This window comes from Pleurodeles waltl, chromosome 1_2 (assembly GCF_031143425.1).
Source record: "Pleurodeles waltl isolate 20211129_DDA chromosome 1_2, aPleWal1.hap1.20221129, whole genome shotgun sequence".
NCBI classification, from domain to species: domain Eukaryota; kingdom Metazoa; phylum Chordata; class Amphibia; order Caudata; family Salamandridae; genus Pleurodeles; species Pleurodeles waltl.
Genome location: NC_090437.1, coordinates 1,323,361,512 through 1,323,381,496, shown reverse-complemented (window position 1 = coordinate 1,323,381,496; position 19,985 = coordinate 1,323,361,512). Strand labels below are relative to the sequence as shown.

Sequence of the window (19,985 nt, the reverse complement as noted above, 5' to 3'; positions counted from 1 at the left end):
GACACACAGGCCACCAGCATCCCTCCCCTGCAGAAGATAAACCACCCGCAAACATTTCCTGCAACCCAGACACCAGCCAGAGACAATTTCCAAGACCAGCACCAGGAAATGAGACTGTCCTGATTGTCCCTCTTTTCTCCCACCCTGTCACCTTGTCCACCTTGAACTGCCTTTGATACCCTTCCTATGGACACTTGGACACTGCACCTGTGCTGCAAACAGACTGGAACAATACCCTGGACTTTCCTCCATCATCACCCCATTCCATTGCGCTTTCCCCTCAATTTCTTAGCACTACAATAAACACCCTTGAACACAATTCAAATACTTGTATTTCATGTTTTGAAACTGTTATATCCATTGCAAATGAACTGTACAGTGTGAGAGCATAGAAATAATGATCTTTAGCTGGCTGTAGTTAGGACATCAATACACAGATGTGATTGCACTAACACCTGTAAACTGAGAATCCATGGGCAACATTAAGTAGAGGTAAAAAGTTTATAATGCCATCATGCCACAGCCACACAGAATACACCAATAATCATAGAAATGTTAAGTTGCACTGTCTATCTTGTGTGCCATTGGAAGTACTGACGGATAACTGATGTTCAGTTGTCCACATCCTCATCCTCAGCCTCTTTATCCTCACTGTCATCAGGGTCTACTGAAAAGGTGTCTGAGGGCCAGGTTGTGCAACATGCAGCATGCCACTACTATTTGGCAGACCTTCTTGGGTGAGTAGCACAGGGATCCACCTGTCAGATGGAGGTACCTGAACCTGGCCTTCAGGAAGCCGAAGGTCCTCTCAATGATCCTTCTGGTTCGCCCGTGTGCCTCATTATAACGTTCTTCAGCCTTTGTCCTTGCATTCCTCACAGGGGTCAGCAGCCACAATAGGTTTGGGTAGCCAGAGTCACCTGCAGGTATTGAGAGACAACATTTGGCAACACACTATCCCATGAGGTTAACATCAGAGGCATACACTAACATATACCGAGTGGGTGCCAAGGCTTACCTATAAGCCACACCCCGTGCCTCTGTAGTTGGGCCGTCCCATTTAGGATGTTGCAATTCCTCAGGAAAGGCATCATGCACCGACCCAGGATACTTAGCATTGACGTGGGAGATGTACTGGTCCACCAGACACACCATCTGCATACTCATGGAGTGGAAACTCTTACGATTCCTGTACACCTGTTCATTCGGGCGGGGGGGGGAACAAAAGCAATATGTGTCCCATCAATCGCCCTAATAATATTAGGGATGTGTCCCATTGCATAGAATACAGTGGCCAAATCTTCCACCTGGGAGAAAGCTATGTAGCTGCACATGTGTTTTATCAGGGCAGACAACACTCTTGCCAGCATGATTGAGAACATTGGTTGTGACATTCCTGCTGCAAAGCCCACAGTCATATGGAAAGAACCTGACTCCAGGAATTGGAGCACTGATAGCACTTGCACAAGAGGGGGGATCCCAGTCGGTTGACGGATAGATGAGATCAGGTCAGGCTCCAACTGGGCATGAAGCTCTGTGATTGTGGCCCTGTCCAGTCTATAGGTGAGGATAATGTGCCTGTCCTCCAATGAAGCTAAGTCCACCTGTGGTCTGTACACGGGGGTATGTCTCCATCTCCTATTCATCTGCAGGGGTAGGTATCTAAGGGTCACAAGAGTGTGTAGGCTGTCACAGTTTGAACAACTAAACCACAACAGCAGTCCACAGCGTGCAATTATATGTTGGGACAGTGGAAATTTCAAAGTATGTGCCAATTTAACCTTAACGTAGCAATTCTCGATAAGCCTGTTCATCCCCCTCTGAAATGGTCACCGCCTGTCCTGTATGGAGGGACAGGTGGAAGTGAGGTAATTCTGTCAAAGTTGGGCATCATGGCGGTAGGCGGTCGTGCACTGCCGTGCAATTCCTCATTGGATATTATTTGGCCATATGGAGTACAGTGGCCAATGGGATGTACGCCGGCGGTGATGGTGTACACCGCCATTTTCTATCTGATTTCTCACTTGTTTCCTGACCTTCAACAGGAGAAAACCTACAATGTGTGTGCTGCTGTGACCTGTCTGGAACCTATCATGGCCCACATGACCTTGGAAAGGGCCCTAGCCTTCATTTCAGAGGAGTTGGAGCGACTGGTGGATGGGGTCCTACCCCAGTACGGACTGCTGTATGGGCCTCCAGACCAACAGGTGACTACACTTTGGGCACCATGCAAGTGCCATGGATACATGGAGATGTGTGTGAAGGCATCGTGTAAGGTGGGGGGGATTCGCTGTTGTTGGTTTACATGTTGTGCGCTGGGCTATGTGTGTGCCAATGGTGATGGAAACAGATATGGTGGGCCATTTGTGTGACAGGCTGGACTGTTAGTTTAATGGAGGTCTCCTGTATGTACTACCTCTGCAGGTCAGCCCCCATCAAAAGAAGGGATTATGGCAAGCCATTGCCAAGGACGTGCGGACCCTGGGGGTCTATGGCAGGCGGAGCACCCACTGTCAGAAACGGTGGGAGGACCAGAGATGCTGGGCACGGAAGACTGCAGAGGCCCAGCTGGGGATGCCCCCCCAATGAGGAAGGGTGCCCATCGGACCCTGACCCTCCTGGTGGCCAGCATACTGGCGGTTGCGTACCCTGAGCTGGATGGGCACTTAAGGGAATCACAGCAGCCACAAGGGGGTGAGTACAGTCGGTATCATTACATCTTTTGTCTGGTAGGGTGGTATCTGGGTGGTGGTTATGTGTTAGTGGGAGTCGCTAAGGCCAGGCCAGACATTTCATAGTGGGTCATCTCCAGGTTAATGGTTGCATGTCATATACAGGTAACCTAGCTTGTTAGTAGTCACTTTCAGGCAGGGCATCGTGGGTCCCATGTATGCTGCAATTGGCTGCGTGTGCTCCTCCTCTTGCCTTGGTGACTAGCCATATCACTGGTAGTGCAATGCATATTGCTTAGGTGTGTTCCCTGTGAGTGAGGGTGCTGTGTATGCCAACGGTGGTGTTGGTGCAGTAATTGACCCAGTGTTTCCTTTTTCTCTCTGCCCCCCCTTTTTAGGGTCGAGCCTGCGTTGCATGCGCTCATGCATGTGTATCGCAGCGAGACGCTTTTGTATTTAGAAAAGGGCTCGGAGCCCTGTCAACTTCACGTCAGTGTTTTTTATTGGTTCGTGGGCTTGCCTAATAAAATCTGCTTGCTTTCATTAGTCGAAGGCAAGCATACGTCATGCCTTTTCCGGTGGCTAGCCCTCCTCGAGCGCAGCGACCAAGTACAGAAAACATGCGATGCTCGCTGTTTTCCATCGGGCTCGTGGACTTCTTTTTCTTTAATTTACGAGCGCGATCTCGCTTGGCAGAAGTCGAGTGCTTTACATAGTTAATTTCACTTTTTCGGGTTGTGTACATAAATGCACTTTTGCCCGATAGGTGAAAAGTCGGGTTAGGAGTTTACAACGCGATCATCTCTAACATGAGCAAACGCGAGACCCGTTGCATTGTAAATGCTTGTTTGTTCTGTCATCCTGTCCTTACGTGTATTAGCATAATCTGGCGGAGTAGCAACCCATCCCAGGCACACATACAGATGAGCATGCACACAAGGAAACACACAAGAGTGGCACATGCAAACACAAGCACCACACTTCATCACACAGGCACTCACGCAAACCCCATACAGTTGCAGACACAACAACATCCACTGCCTCCACTGTCTCCCCCTCCTCCTCCTCCTCCTGCACCTACCTCCCAGTCATCTCTACACTCACACCTGCATACACTGCATCTACATCCACTACCAGCATCACCACACCAAGCAGAACATACACCTCACTGGCAGACAACTTCACAACAGCCATGCACTCTTCCCTTCTGTCCTCTCCCACCCTGTCTGTCCCCCCAAGAGACACAAACACAAGCATTCACACACCCAACAGCCACCCACCTCACATCAGCATAATGCTCATGCACCTGCACCCAAGTCCAGCAGACATACACATCCAACAACCACTCCCTCATCCTCCACTCCCATTACTCCTCCCTCCTCCCGCCCCACCGTCCCTAACAAGCTTTTCTTTTCCCAATTTGACCTCTTTCCTACCCCTCCCACCATCCTGCACATATGGGCAGGGTACCAAGGACACAGCCCAGCACCTCAGCCAAACAGTCCACAGGGACAGTGGTAGCACCACCTACTCGTGGTGGTAAGGATACCAAACCTCCATCACAGAAGGGGAAGGAGCCATCACCACCAGGGAAGAAGGGGAAGGGGTCTGCGCCACCAGGGAAGAGTGGGAAGGGGCTTTCACCCCCTGTGAAGAAGGGCAAGGGGCCTGCACCACCAGTAAAGAAGGGGGAGGGGCGTGCACTACTGTGAAGAAGTAGAAGGAGCCTGCACCACCAGGCAGAGAGGGGAAGAGCACATCCACCCCTGCCAGGAAGGGTAAAGGATCCACTACCCATGTACAGGAGGAGATGAGGCACTCTACGCCTGCAGAGGCTGTCAGGCTGACACCAACACCAGCTGTCAAGGGGCCCCCACAGCCAGGTGTGGAAGTGCAGCGATCAGAGAGTGCAGAGGCTGTCCAGGAGGCTCCTCCATCTACCACCACAGTGCAGCCATCGGACAGTGCAGAGGCTGCCCAAGAGGCACCTCCATTCACCACTACAGTGCAGCCATTGGACAATGCAGAGGCTGTCGAGGAGGCTCCTCCATCCGCCACCACAGTGCAGCTATTTGGACAGTGCAGAGGCTGTTCAGAAGGCACCTCCAACCACCACCACAGTGCAGCCGTCACCGCCAGCGAACACCATGTAGGCCATACTCCAGGGGCTGCTGTGCAAGTTGCCCCCTCCAGAACCAATGGGGAAGTCACCCACTTCAGAGACTGTGGCCTTGCACTCTCCAGGACAAAGCAATGGGCATGTTGCCACCTCCAGAACCAGTAGGCAAGTCACCCACTTCAGAGACTGTGGCCTTGCACTCCCCAGGACAAAGCAATGGGCATGTTGCCCCCTCCAGAACCAGTGGACAAGTCATCCACTTCAGAGACTGTGGCCTTGCACTCCCCAGGACAAATCAATGGTCATGTTGCCAACTCCAGAACCAGTGGGCAAGTCACCCACTTCAGAGACTGTGGCCTTGTACTCCCCAGGACAAAGCAATGGCCATGGAGCCAACTCCAGAACCAGTGGGCAAGTCACCCACTTCAGAGACTGTGGCCTTGCACTCCCCAGGACAAAGCAATGGGCATGGAGCCCCATCCAGAACCAGTGGGATGTTCCTGTATTCGGCTGAGGTACCCCCCATCCCCCCGAGGTGCCGTCCCACTTGCAAAATGATGCCCCTGCAGTGTTCTCTCCAGATGTGTCAGGATACAGGTTGGGCCTTGAACTGTGCCCTGTGGCCTTCTGTGCCCTTATGACTTTGGACTGGGCATTGGCCCTTTATGTACATCTATAAATATATTTGTGTGGTGGATTTTGCTATGCTAATACATTGTCAGTACTCCAGCATTGTGGTCTGTGTTTTATTATGCTGTGTGTCGTGTGCCATGGTTTAAGTGTGCAGATGGTTGTGTGTATGAGGTGTGTGTGTCGGGTGTGTGTTGTGCATGTGTGTATCACTGTAGTTTTCCTTCCACCCTCCCTTATGTGCTAGGCGGCTGTACTCACCGTCGGTGTTGGTGTTCCAGATAGAGCATGACATGGAAGATCATCGGGAAGACTTGAAGTTTGTGTTCCATGGCGGCGTGGTTCTTTCCTGTGTCTCCAATGGTGCATCCTTTCACTTCTGAGCTCTGTTTCCGCCAGGCTTTTGTTGGCGTTGATACCGCCCCGGAAAAGGTGGAGGTTTTGTGTGTCTTAATATGGTGGGCGGTACTTTGTCTCCTGCCTGGCTGTTGTTGGCTACCGCAGTGGTGAATGTTGTTTCCACCCTGGCGGTTGGTGTGGTACATTGACTGTCTATGGGAGTTATCACCGCCATGGTCATAATTCGGCAGAACTTACCACCAGCCTGTTGCCGGCATTGCCACCACTTTATCACTCACCGCCAGGGTCATAATGAGGGCCTGAGTATTTTCTTTCATGTGTGTGAGTCCGGTGTGACTACAGTGGTATTGCATGAGCTCTGCATGTCTCCTAGATAAGCCTTGGCTGCTCAGCTACAGCTCCTCCTAGAGACCCTGGCTTCTAGACACTGCCTGCATTTCACTAATAAGGGATAGCTGGACCTGGTTTAAGGTGTAAGTACCTTAGGTACCCACTACAAACCAGGCCAGTCTCCTACACTCCCTAACTATACCATCACTTTAACCTTTGCTTTTTAGTTAATGTCTATGTTTATTTCACATGAATTAACATTGTAAAGAAATATTATTTTAAATAAGGCAGACCTACAAGTTCTCTGAAAGTGTAAGAACACCACTGTATAAAAGGCTGTCTTAATGGCTTTAATAATGGGTCATTGCATTACTCTACATAAAGCAGAAATACTGGCATTGTGGTCTTTTTATGCACCACAATGATTAATATTTATGAGAGAATCATTTTTCAGACTCCATTCTACAAAATATAGCCTTATGACCACCCACAAGGAGTTCCTATACTCCAGTGAAGACAATACAGCTCCAGCCTGGAGAGCTTTTAAAAAAAATATGGTAATCTCTCCTGGCATCAAGTATTCAGTGGCCCAGGTTACTTACTGCAATTTTTTTTAAACATCGCTAGGGGGCTGCTATGCTCACTGTGGCCCCCCAAATTACAAAAAAACACAGCGGCACCATGAGGATCTATAAGTTTATGTAATTAGCACTCACAGGCTACTTTTAATGTCCCTGTTTGTAATTTTTTTAGGTGCCCCCTCCGCTTTTTATTTCAACTGGCTCTGAGCGATCGATGGGGTCCCCAGAATAAATTAAGGTATGTTTTGGTACCCAGGGGTCCGAAGGACAACCCTACTCCAAAGGCTGTGTGCAGCATTGGGTTGGGAGCCTGCTGGGGTTTGGCTACAGGGCCTAGCGGCAAGACAACCCCTCTTGCCAACCCCCTTCTGCACATGGCCGAAGGCAGTGCACAACATGCCTTTGGCTGCCTGTGAGAGGTTCACTACAGGGCCTGGCCATAGGCAGGTAGTACAGCAGGCCCCCAGCAATATTAAAAACAGGTAAGTCTCCTGGGTCCTTAAATCTATGACAACAGGTAAATGTAACCATATTTCATTAAGACACTCCTAGATGGAGCTCTGTGCACTTCAGCTAGAGAACAAGGCATTCTTGTGGTTGTTTTTTCACTGCTATTCTGGATAAAAAATGTTAAAAGAAAGATTCAGAGACATGTTAGTTTCTAAGGAGCATATTTATGACCCCCTAGCACCACCATGCGCCACTTTTGCAGCATTTATTTCAATGCAAATGTGGGGTTAAGGTGGTATTTCTCATGCGCCATATTTACAAAGTGGCGCAATCTGTGCACTGCGACCCTTGTAACCCCTTGCGAAACATTATCCCTGTGCCAGGCATAATGTATTCAAAGGGGGCGTTCCGGACCTAGGGGCGCTGTAAAAATGGTGCAAATTAATCTACGAGATTCATTTGCACCATATTTATTAGCATTTTTTAACGCCTGCTAAGTGCAGGCTTTAAAAAGAGGCTCCCATTGATTACAATGGCCCTCTGGGTGCTTTGCAGGATTAGCATCATCATTTGTTATGCTAGTCCTACAAAGCGCCGGACTAGGGTAAAAAATTATGGTGCTAGTCACCCTGACTACTGCCAGGGTGCACCGTATTATAAATATGGTGCTACCATGGTGGCATTAGGGGGGAGGTAAGGGATACAGGAAAAGTGTTGCTGCACTAGGTGAAGTGCCACTTTTCATAAATATGCCCCTAAGCCTTTCATTTTTCAGCCCACAAAATGTAATTATAAAAACGATGTTAACAGAAAGACCCAATCAATCCACTGATCAATCAATATTTCAGTCAATCAGGATTTATAAAGCATGGCTAATCACCCAATAGGGGATCCATACTCTTGCAGGTCATGGAAGCTCATTCAAACATCCAGGTCTTGAAGGCCCCTTGGAAATCCAGAAGGGAGGTGATGGTCTGGAGTTCAATGGAGAGGCTCTTCAAGGTCTTTGCTGCAATGTGGGAGAAGGAGCCTTCTCCACTTCTGCTTCAGTAGATGCAGGGAATATGGGAAAATGACAGGGAGGCATAGTGTAGTCTTCTCTACAGCTGGTTTAAGCTCAGGCATCATAGGCATGTTGTTGTTTTTTTTAAATTAAAAATCAAAAACATTTTTATAATCATTCATATTGAATTGTGAATTACTAAAATAAACATTTGATTACAACTATTGGTAATTTTTAGATTAAGATGATAGATTTTCTTTATTTATATTGATATGCTCCACATTCATGAAGCCATTTGGCCCACTTTTTATACTTTTGTGTTGAGACTCTAACAAGGTCAGTAAGTCTGCCTGAGTGTGGTCAAGATCTGCGAGGCCAACCATGGGGTGTGCATTCCAGAAGGCTGTGTGCTGCAGGAGGTAGGGTGCTTGTAGGGGGCTGAGCCCCATCCCACCCTGCACACAGGTGAAGGCTGCACGAAGTAGGGTATAGGGCACTAGCAGGGGGTGTGAGTACAGCCGAAGGTTGGGGTCGGCTGTCCCTGAGGGTTGAACATAGGTCCACCTTGCGAAAAAATTGAAATTGACCAGTTTCAGTTATCTCTCGTAATGATACTTTGTGCCCTAAGGTAATTATAACTTGCTCCCCTACCATGCACAGTTTTCTCATGAATAATTTCATTGCAAATGTTGCATTGATATTATCAATGATGTCATAGAAGGTGTCATGAGTGATGTATTATGTGTGGTAATTAACACTGCAGGGTGAGGGCGTGAGTTATAGTTACATTAGGGCATGAGTAATATTATTTGAGATAACTATAACTGGTGGTTTTCTGTGGTTTTGTACATTTAAAACACTATGTTGTCACAGAAACTATCACCTAACTATAATGTTAGTGGCAACCCAACACCACACATGGGCTTTGGCCATGCCCGCCAAGAGTGCGCAGCAGGGCTTGTGTCCAACCCATTAGGGGAGCCCCCTCTCCAAGCCACTTCAGGCTCTAGGGAAACCATCCCCCAAGGCCTTTATTTGTAAAGGGTAAGAGGTGCGTGATGCCCTTCCCTAAGCAACTTTTGGCTCTGTGGACCTTATCCTCTGATGCCTTTTTTAAATTAAACAAAGCAGGGCTCACAGCCACCCTCCCAAACCAATATTGGACCTGCGGACCCCATATTCAGGGGGACAAAAGATATTTGCAAAAGGGAGGTGGGTGCATACCTACCATCCCTGGGCCACAAGGTGCCCTAGGGGTCTCTTCCCCCTTGCCCTTCAATGAGAGGGGTCGCATGGGTCAATAGTTGCCCCGGGAACCCCATCCCTGGGGCCATTAGTTAAATTTAGGGGAGGGGGCACTCCCAAAGGATGGGGCTTCCCTAATAAGACTTGGGGAAGGGAACCACGTGCCCTCACCCCTTATTTTACATATCGGCCCCAGGCTATGGGGGTCCCCCTCCCCAAAAGGAATATGGTGGACCACCATTAAATGAGTAATTGTGGGAGGGGGCATGGGTGAGCCCACATCCCCAAACCCATTTTGAGCCCCAGGCACCCCACCCCTCATGGCTGAAATGTGGTAAAATGGGGAGGGGGCCACACGGCTCCCTTACTCAGACTTTTCTAGCCGCAGGGACCCCATCGCCCAGGGCAAATTTATTTTTTACATAGGGAGGGGGCTCTGCAGCACCCCTCCCCCAGCCATTAAAGGCCCCATGGAAACCTTTCCCGAGGATGATTTTTTCTTTTAAAAGGGAGGGGCTTCACCGCCCCTCCTGAAACTTTAAAGGCACTGGTGACCCCATCCTCGGGGCGGTTGGTTAGAAAAACAGGTGTGGCCTCCTTGAGCCATTTTAGGGCCAAATATGCAAAAAATTGCCAGGGTGGTGCAGAGCCCCCTCCTCACTTCTTATTAGGCACTGGTATTCCATCCATCTGCTTCAAATCAATGAAACAGTGGAGAGGACTATTCCCCCCCGCGCCTTCACAGGCCTAGGGCCCCCATGGTTGTTTTTAGTTTAAAAGTGGAGAGGGGCTGCACAGACCCCCTCCCAGAGCCTTGTTGGCCCCTGTGACCCTATCCCTGGGGAAAAAGGCAATTAAGGGGAAGGGCATGCATTTCCCCTCCAAGAGACTTCTTGGGCCCCAGTGGGTCCAACCCCTAGGGCCATAATTTCTTATAAAGTAGTAAGGGGCATGTGGCCCACCTTCCACCAAGCCTTGTTAGGTCCTGGGGGCTGAATCGCCTGGGGCTGAGTAATTAATATAGGGGGGTGGGCGTGTGGCCCCCCTCCCTAAGCTTTTTTTAGGCCCCAGGTACCCTGGCTCAGGAGCCGCACCTTTAAAAAGGGAGTGGAGCCATGCAGCCACCCTTCCTTAGCCTATTTGGGCCCCAGTGCCTGCTTCAGTTAAGGTGGGTGCCCCAGTGCCAACCCGAGACACACACAGATCAACACATTGAAAACACCGGGGAGAGACCTGTAGGAAAGTACCATCTTGCCTGGCATGTTACCCCCATATTTCACTGTATGTATGTTGTTTTAGTTGTATGTGTCACTGGGACCCTGCCAGCCAGGGCCCCAGTGCTCATAAGTGTGCCCTGTATGTGTTCCCTGTGTTATGACTAACTGTCTCACTGAGGCTCTGCTAACCAGAACCTCAGTGGTTATGCTCTCTCATTTCTTTCAAATTGTCACTAACAGGCTAGTGACCAATTTTACCAATTTACATTGCCATACTGGAACACCCTTATAATTCCCTAGTATATGGTACTGAGGTACCCAGGGTATTGGGGTTCCAGGAGATCCCTATGGGCTGCAGCATTTCTTTTGCCACCCATAGGGAGCTCTGACAATTCTTACACAGGCCTGCCACTGCAGCCTGAGTGAAATAACGTCCACGTTATTTCACAGCCATTTTACACTGCACTTAAGTAACTTATAAGGTTGGGTGCTAAGTTACTTAGTGTGTGGTCACCCTGGCACTAGCCAAGGTGCCCCCACATTGTTCAGGGCCAATTCCCCGGACTTTGTGAGTGCACCATTACACGCGTGCACTACATATAGGTCACTATATGTAGCTTCACAATTGTAACTCCAAATATGGCCATGTAACATGTCTATGATCATGGAATTGCCCCCTCTATACCATCCTGGCATAGTTGGCACAATCCCATGATCCCAGTGGTCTCTAGCACAGACCCTGGTACTGCCAAACTGCTGCTGCTGCCAAACCCTCAGACAGGTTTCTGCCCTCCTGGGGTCCAGCCAGGCTTGGCCCAGGAAGGCAGAACAAAGGACTTCCTCAGAGAGAGGGTGTTACACCCTCTCCCTTTGGAAAATGGTGTGAAGGCAGGGGAGGAGTAGCCTCCCCCAGCCTCTGGAAATGCTTTCATGGGCACACATGGTGCCCATTTCTGCATAAGCCAGTCTACACCGGTTCAGGGACCCCTTAGCCCTGCTCTGGCGCAAAACTGGACAAAGGAAAGGGAAGTGACCACTCCCCTGACCTGCACCTCCCCTGGGAGGTGCCCAGAGCTCCTCCAGTGTGCTCCAGACCTCTGTCATCTTGGAAACAGAGGTGCTGCTGCACACTGGACTGCTCTGAGTGGCCAGTGCCAGCAGGTGACGTCAGAGACTCCTTCTGATAGGCTCCTTCAGGTGTTGCTAGCCTATCCTCTCTCCTAGGTAGCCAAACCCTCTTTTCTGGCTATTTAGGGTCTCTGCTTTGGGGAATTCCTTAGATAACGAATGCAAGAGCTCATCAGAGTTCCTCTGCATCTCTCTCTTCACATTCTGCCAAGGAATCGACTGCTGACCGCACTGGAAGCCTGCAAAACTGCAACAAAGTAGCGAAGACGACTACTGAAACTCTGTAACGCTGATCCTGCCGCCTTCTCGACTGTTTTCCTGGTGGTGCATGCTGTGGGGGTAGTCTGCCTCCTCTCTGCACTAGAAGCTCCGAAGAAATCTCCTCTGGGTCGACGGAACCTTCCCCCTGCAACCGCAGGCACCAAAGAACTGCATCACCGGTACCCTGGGTCTCCTCTCAGCACAACGAGCGAGGTCCCTTGAATCCAGCAACTCTGTCCAAGTGACTCCCACAGTCCAGTGACTCTTCAGTCCAAGTTTGGTGGAGGTAAGTCCTTGCCTCCCCACGCCAGACTGCATTGCTGGGATCCGCAACTTTTGCAGCTACTCCTGCCTCTGTGCACTTCCAGCGGAAATCCTTTGTGCACAGCCAAGCCTGGGTCCACGGCACTCTAACCTGCATTGCACGACCTCCTGAGTTGTCCTCCGGCGACGTGTGACTCCTTAGTGTAACTTCGGGTGAGCACCGTTTCACTCCTCTTCGTAGTGTCTGTTCTGGCACTTCTGCGGGTGCTGCCTGCTTCTGAGAGGGCTCTTTGTCTTGCTCGACGCCCCCTCTGTCCCCAGACACAATTGGCGACATCCTGGTCCCTCCTGGACCACAGCAGCATCCAAAAACCTTAACCGCATGACTTGCAGCTACCAAGGCTTGTTTGCGGTCTTTCTTAAGGAAAACACTTCTGCACGACTCTCCACGGCGTGGGGCATCCATCCTCCATAGGGGAAGTCTCTAGCCCTTGTCGTTCCTGCAGAATCTTCAGCTTCTATTATCCAGTAGCAGCTTCTTTGCACCCACAGCTGGCATTTCCTGGGCATCTGCCCATCTCCGACTTGCTTGTGACTTTTGGACTTGGTCCCCTTGTTCCACAGGTACCCTCGTTTGGAAATCCATCGTTGTTGCACTGCTGATTTGTGTCTTTCCTGCAGAATTCCCCTATCACGACTTCTGTGCTCTTTGGGGAACTTTAGTGCACTTTGCACTCACTTTTCAGGGTCTTTGAGGTGGGCTATTTTTCTAACCCTCACTGTTTTCTTACAGTCCCAGCGACCCTCTACAAGGTCACATAGGTTTGGGGTCCATTCGTGGTTCGCATTCCACTTTTGGAGTATATGGTTTGTGTTGCCCCTATCCCTATGTGTCCCCATTGCATCCTATTGTAACTATACATTGTTTGCACTGTTTTCTACTACTATACTGCATATTTCTGGTATTGTGTACATATATCTTGTGTATATTTGCTACCCTCATACTGAGGGTACTCACTGAGATACTTTTGGCATATTGTCATAAAAATAAAGGCCCATATTTATACTTTTTGACGCAAAACTGCGCTAACGCAGTTTTGCGTCAAAAAAATTAGCGCCGGCTAACGCCATTCTGAAGCGCCATGCGGGCGCCGTATTTATTGAATGACGTTAGCCGGCGTTAGCCGCCGGCGCCGTCTGGTGTGCGTTAAAAAAAACGACGTACACCAGGCAGCGCCAGCGTAGGGGGATATGGGGCTTGGGCGTCAAGAAATGGGGCAAGTCAGGTTGAGGCAATTTTTTCGCCTCAACCCGATTTGCGCCATTTTGTTCACTCCCAACCCCCATAGAAATGACTCCTGTCTTAGCAAAGACAGGAGTCATGCCCCCTTGCCCAATGGCCATGCCCAGGGGACTTCTGTCCCCTGGGCATGGTCATTGGGCATAGTGGCATGTAGGGGGGCACAAATCAGGCCCCCCTATGCCACAATTTTTTTTTTTTAAAAACACTTACCTGAACTTACCTTAATGTCACTGGGATGGGTCCCTCCAGCCTTGGGTGTCCTCCTGGGGTGGGCATGGGTGACAGGGGGTGTCCCTGGGGGAATGGGGGGGCACCTCTGGGCTCCTTCAGAGCCCACAGGTCCCTTAACGCCTGCCTTTTGCAGGCGCTAAAAAACGGCGCAAAAGCGGCCGTACGTCATTTTTTTTGACCCACCCACTCCCGGGCGTGATTTTTGCCCGGGAGTATAAATCCGACGCACATGCCTCGGAGTCGATTTTTTAGACGGGAACGCCTACCTTGCATATAATTAACGCAAAGTAAGTGTCCACGCTAAAAAATGACGCTAACTCCATGGACTTTGGCGCTAGACGCGTCTAACGCCAAAGTATAAATATGGAGTTAATTTTGCGTCGAAATTGCGTCAAAAAAAACGACGCAATTTCGGCGCAAACGGAGTATAAATATGCCCCAAAGTACCTTTATTTTTAGTATATCTGTGTATTGTGTTTCTTATGATATTGTGCATATGACACTAGTGGTACTGTAGGAGCTTCACTCGTCTCCTAGTTCAGCCTAAGCTGCTCTGCTAAGCTACCATTATCTATCAGCCTAAGCTGCTAGACACCCTATACACTAATAAGGGATAACTGGGCCTGGTGCAAGGTGTAAGTACCCCTTGGTACTCACCACAAGCCAGTCCAGCCTCCTACAAGACCCAGGGCCCCAGCGGCCCCAGCTAGCTCCCCGCATTTTAAGGGAGCCAGTATTGCTTCCTCCCGGAAGGAGCGGCTATCTTTGCATGCTCCCTCTAGGCAAGTTCACATCAATGTGGTCAAGGAAACAGAACATAAGTCTGCTCTCAGAATTATTAAAGCTTCCTCCTGCAGGGTGTAGTGTTTGCTCCCGTTTGGTGTGAGATTCAATAATGCTCCCATCAGATTGGATAAAAAGTACATTTCCCTGCTCTCACTAGTGTGGCCAGGTAAACTACTGTGTCCTGGGGTAGGCTCCCTGGCACCCTAGAACACAGCAAAGGAGCTGGCCCTGGGGGACAGGTTCCCCGGGGCCTTTGATAGCTCAGGAAAGGGATCTGCACTATTGGGATTGATGTCAACAGTAATCATTTAAGATGTTCTCAGTGATGTCATAAAAGTCATAGAACATCTTATGAGTGATGCAATATGTGTGGTCGTAAGCATTGCCTGACAGGGCACAAATTATTGTTAGCTCTGCTAACTGTTGAATTTCTGCGTTTTTTTTAGTTCAATGCGTTACGTTGGCAGTGACATATTCACCTAACTATAATGTCTCTGTAACTTTAGTTTTTTTCAGTGAATATATATGTATGTGAATGAGTGAGTGTTTGTATAATAACGTTCGTCCTTAAACCCTCCCTTATCCCGCCCTAAGCTCCTCCGTACTCCTCCCTAGGCCCCTCTCATTTAGGTGCACATATTCCTCATTTTCCAGCCACTGCTCCCTTTCCCTCCATCATTTACTACTAAAATGTATACCTACATGTGTGGAGATATCTGCACATGTGATGGAGATATCATACCAAACATATAGGAGATTAGTGTTATGAACATCATTTTGTAGACAATGAATAGTACTAGTGTGGCACTATAAAGTGCATTTTGTGAAAAGAACCCTTATTCAATTGTTCATTGTTGGTCATAAATATCATCCTTATTGAACATCATCTTTTCTACTTACAGAATGATCTGACCAGTTTTCATCTTCCTAAATGGGACCCAGCTCAAAAAATGGAAACTAACACAAGTGCTCAGTGCTGTATGTAATGTTCATAGTAGAAGACTCATTCTCCAGCAACAAGATCAATGGCCCATTTGCCTTAATGGTCCTTGCATGTTGTAACCAGAATAACCTTTCTCATACACATTGCAGATTTTGTATAATGTACTATTTCTAAAACGCTGAACCCTAGGCAAAGAAATCTTAGATGCACAGACGCCCTTATGCTTTCTGGCAACAAAAGTATAAAAAATTCATTACAATGAGCTTAAAGTATAATTTTTTTCTTTGCATCTTTTGTAAAAGTTGTATTGTCTAAAATACAGTAATACTTAGAGTAGACTTTGGGTCTGTCCCTTGGACATAAATAGCTGGCTTTAATTTATATCTTAGTTCACTGATCCTTTGCTATTGCTTTAATCTGATGAGTTGTATCCTTCCACTGCTGAATTAGGAAACTATTTTCTCGTCTCTATTAGCATTCTGTGGGAACATACTTTCCTTCTCTGCCCACTATCCTCTTGCCACTGAAGCTCATGGATTGTTCTGCCACCCACCTTCCTGTCGGCAGGCAGGACACTCACTTCTCTACTCCACTTAGTTCCCCTGCCACTCCTCTGCCCCTTTCCTTCCCACTGTATTTTGATTATCTTGTAATTGTTTTTGCAAGGGTCCGGAAGATGCAGACTGATACATCGCTACTTGTTACTTTCTTTGTACACTACCGCACATACCTTTTTAGGGTCGAGCCTGCGTTGCATGCGCTCGCGCATGCGTATCCAGCCAGACGCTTTTGTATTTAGAATAGGGCTCGGAGCCCTGTCAACTTCATGTCAGTGTTTTTTATTGGTTCGTGGGCCTGCCTAATAAAATCTGCTTGCTTTCATTAGTCGAAGGCAAGCATACGTCATGCCTTTTCCGGTGGTTAGCCCTCCTCGAGCGCAGCGACCAAGTACAGAAAACATGCGAGGCTCGCTGTTTTCCATCGGGCTCGTGGACTTCTTTTTCTTTAATTTACGAGTGTGCTCTCACTTGGCAGAAGTCGAGCGCTTTACATAGTTAATTGCACTTTTCCGGGTTACTTATGTAAATGCACTTTTGCCCGATAGGTGAAAAGTCGGGTTAGGAGTTACAACGTGATCCGCTATAACATGAGCAAACGCGAGACCCGTTGCATTGTAAATGCTTGTTTAATTATGTATTTTCCTTACCTGCTCCTGAGTCTAGAGTACCTTTATTTATTTCATGTGTATTGGGGGATATATTGTAGCATAGTTTTGACTCTAGTGACCCAATCGGTCCATTGCTGTCTGACTGCAAGAAAGTCGGTTCTTAGTTACACCAATCCCTAAAAGGTCCCTTCTATGACTGGCTACGTGTGCACAGATACAGGGCTGCGTTAGATAGTAATCTCGTGATCTCACATGCTGAATCCGCACGTGTGTACACGTGTTCACCTGCAATCAGCTGAGAACCTCTACAACCTAGTGGCACAGCAGCAGACCTTATCTTAAAAAGAAGACACTGGTGGGTAGCACTCCAGATCCATTTCAGCAGGCCTTACAGTGTGTGGGAGTCAGTAGTGAGACTCACTTGTAACAAAAGTCCATAAACTAGATAGTACAAAAAGCAACAACTCCAGTGGGGAGATTAAATTGGACAGAATCCATTTTTCACAATGCCTGGGACTCATTTCTTGGTAAATAAATGAACAGATTTGGATGCATTAGTTATGGTTAGCTCACAGGTTGTCAGACTAGAACTCTCAGCTCACTTTTAACCCGTGCATTAAACTGTTGGCATCTCCAATTGCTTCTATTTCTATCAATGCTTTAGCTGTCTGTTCAGTTTCTGTCCCACTCCCACTTGCAAAAGGTTGCATAGAGACTCTCTTCCTTTGGTGGTTCACCACATTATTCAGGCATAGCTGTCCATGTCCATCTCGATCCTGTGAGAGGAAAACAGGATGTGGCGATCACTGATGTCAAGGATGTTCACGTGGAACTTTACTGAAAACCTTCTAGTGGAGTGTAATGATAGTACGGTGCAAAGGACACCCCCATAGACTCCAGCATTGTGGGGTGGCAGTCATCTAGACATAAAGGGGGACCCCCTTAGCTTTCAGCTCGAGGGTATGGAGACGGCGATGGACCCCTTCATCATTCCTTGCAAAGGACCCCCCTATTTGTTTTCATTTTTTCAGCACAGCGATATTTGCCAGGATTCTCAGGATGCAATATTCAAACAGGGTTCTCCATGTTACATGGTCAGCACCTGCAGCCCTGGGGTGATAACGTTTCTTGTAAGCTCAGCTCATTTTGGCCTCGAGGTTCCAAGAGGACCTCGAGCTGATTCACAACCAGGCATCGGGCTCACACCTGGCTCAAGCTTTTAGTATCTTTCCCAGCTCAACATTCAGTTTGGTTGCATTCTGGTACTTGTAGTTTTGCCTCTAGAAAAGTGAAAACAGAGCTGCAAGATTCCAAGAGGAAAATATAAAACCAGGACTTAATATGTGTAATATGTGCCTCCCATACAGAAGGGAAGGTAGTGTAGAGGGGCACAAGGATCTATAAAACAAACTACACATTCTACAATTTGCAACTAAAAAAGAAAACACACATGGCTTTTTTTTAAAAACTCGATATGGCATCAAAGGTTTGCTAATTTCGTTACACTTTAAATGAAAACAGTGCAAACGTGTTTTCATTACATAACTACTCTCCTTCTCCAAGGTTCGTCCAAGGGCGTCAGCTGGGGGTCTTTTCAGATGCTGATTTGCCTCTCTTCACGTCCCGCTGCACTGCTACACTGCAGCCCAGCAGGGGAGCCTGAAACTACTTTAAAACTATTATCATACGTCCTTCTGGTGAAAGGAGTTGGGTTGAGGGAGTGCCTCTGCTAATGGTGGAGGTTCCCCGGATTTTTTAGGGTCGAGCCTGCGTTGCATGCGCTCGCGCATGCGTATCGCAGCGAGATGCTTTTGTATTTAGAAAAGGGCTCGGAGCCCTGTCAACGTCATGTCAGTGTTTTTTATTGGTTCCTGGGCTTGCCTAATAAAATCTGCTTGCTTTCATTAGTCGAAGGCATGCATACGTCATGCCTTATCCGATGGCTAGCCCTCCTCGAGCGCATCGACCAAGTACAGAAAACATGCGAGGCTTGCTGTTTTCCATCGGGCTCGTGGACTACTTTTTCTCTAATTTACCAGCGCGATCTCGCTTGGCAGAAGTCGAGCGCTTTACATAGTTAATTTCACTTTTTCGGGTTGTGTATACAAATGCACTTTTGCCCTAAAGGTGAAAAGTCGGGTTAGGAGTTTACAACGCGATCAGCTCTAACATGAGCAAACGTGAGACCCGTTGCATTGTAAATGCTTGTTTATATCTGGCAGCTTTTTGTTTTTCGAAGTGGAGGGAGCATAAAACTTAGCAAGTCCAACTGACATATGGATGGCTCATGCAGGTTCTTCCCTCCCCCGAGAACATTTTTTAAGAAAGAAGAGCAAATGCTGCGTTTTAAAGCAATTTTTGATAAGTAATTTGGTGAAAAAGTAATAAGGTTTCTAAAGCAATTCTGAAAGTGTATTCTAGAAATATTTGTAAAAAACGAACAGTCCCATATCTATTGCATTTTGGGCCAGATTTACAGGGCCCTTGTGCCACTCCTGTGGCGCTGTGCCCTTCGCCACCTTTACAAGGCCGCGCAAAGCCACTCTTTGTGGCCTAAGGCCGCCTTGTAAATATGGGCCTCTCCAATGCAGTTTTCTGCGTCAGAGGGGCGTGCAATGCATGTTTCTCTGGGTGTTTCACAGCAAAACCCACTGCCTTTGACGCAGCCCCAGATTTACAACAAGTCTGAAATCTGTGGCAGCACCAAAAAATATGGCACAACGAAGAGGAATACTTTTATTCCTCCTCATTTTTGCTTTTTTCATGTGTGCTGCAGCACACATAGAAAGAGCAAAAGGTCATGAATGATTGTTTATGTGCAGGAAGGGACACCTTCCTGCACATAAACAATCATTCAAAAATGACAACTTTGTACTTTGATGTGTGGTGCAGAAGTGCCAAATTGCTATTGTAGATTGTTTATATGCAGGAAGGAACACCTTCCTGCACATAAGCATTCAATCCCCTCTACGCAGACACCCTTGCAATATGATGCAAGGATGCCTGCGTTGGCACCAGCAGCTACATTTAGCGCCGGCACAGGGGGAAACACAAGGGTGTGCCGTATTTGAGCAAATATGACAAATCCCTGCGTTTCTAAAATGATGCAGGGCGGCGCTGCACCACATTTTAGTAAATCTGGCACGAAATGTTTTTAACAATTACTGTAGTACTGTACTGTACATTGGCACAAGTACAGTTTATATTCTTACCTATACACACAATTGTGTTCAGACTTACCAAATGCTAAGAAAAATCCTATCATATTATTAGTGGCAATTAGACAAATCAATT

At 48.0% G+C, this 19,985-nt stretch overlaps 1 protein-coding gene across 2 annotated transcripts in view; it reads left to right on the top strand.

Moving 5' to 3' along the window:
* LOC138296275 (B-cell differentiation antigen CD72-like) overlaps positions 1–19,985 on the top strand; it is a 383,066-nt gene that overhangs the window by 312,960 nt on the left and 50,121 nt on the right. The window contains exon 8 of one of the 2 annotated variants that reach the window (XM_069235250.1): positions 15,483–15,752. The exons of the other annotated variant lie outside the window; for it this stretch is intronic. The gene's annotated coding sequence lies outside the window, so the exon portion shown is untranslated. Of the gene's footprint in view, positions 1–15,482; positions 15,753–19,985 lie in introns of those variants that run through there. 2 annotated transcript variants of the gene reach the window in all.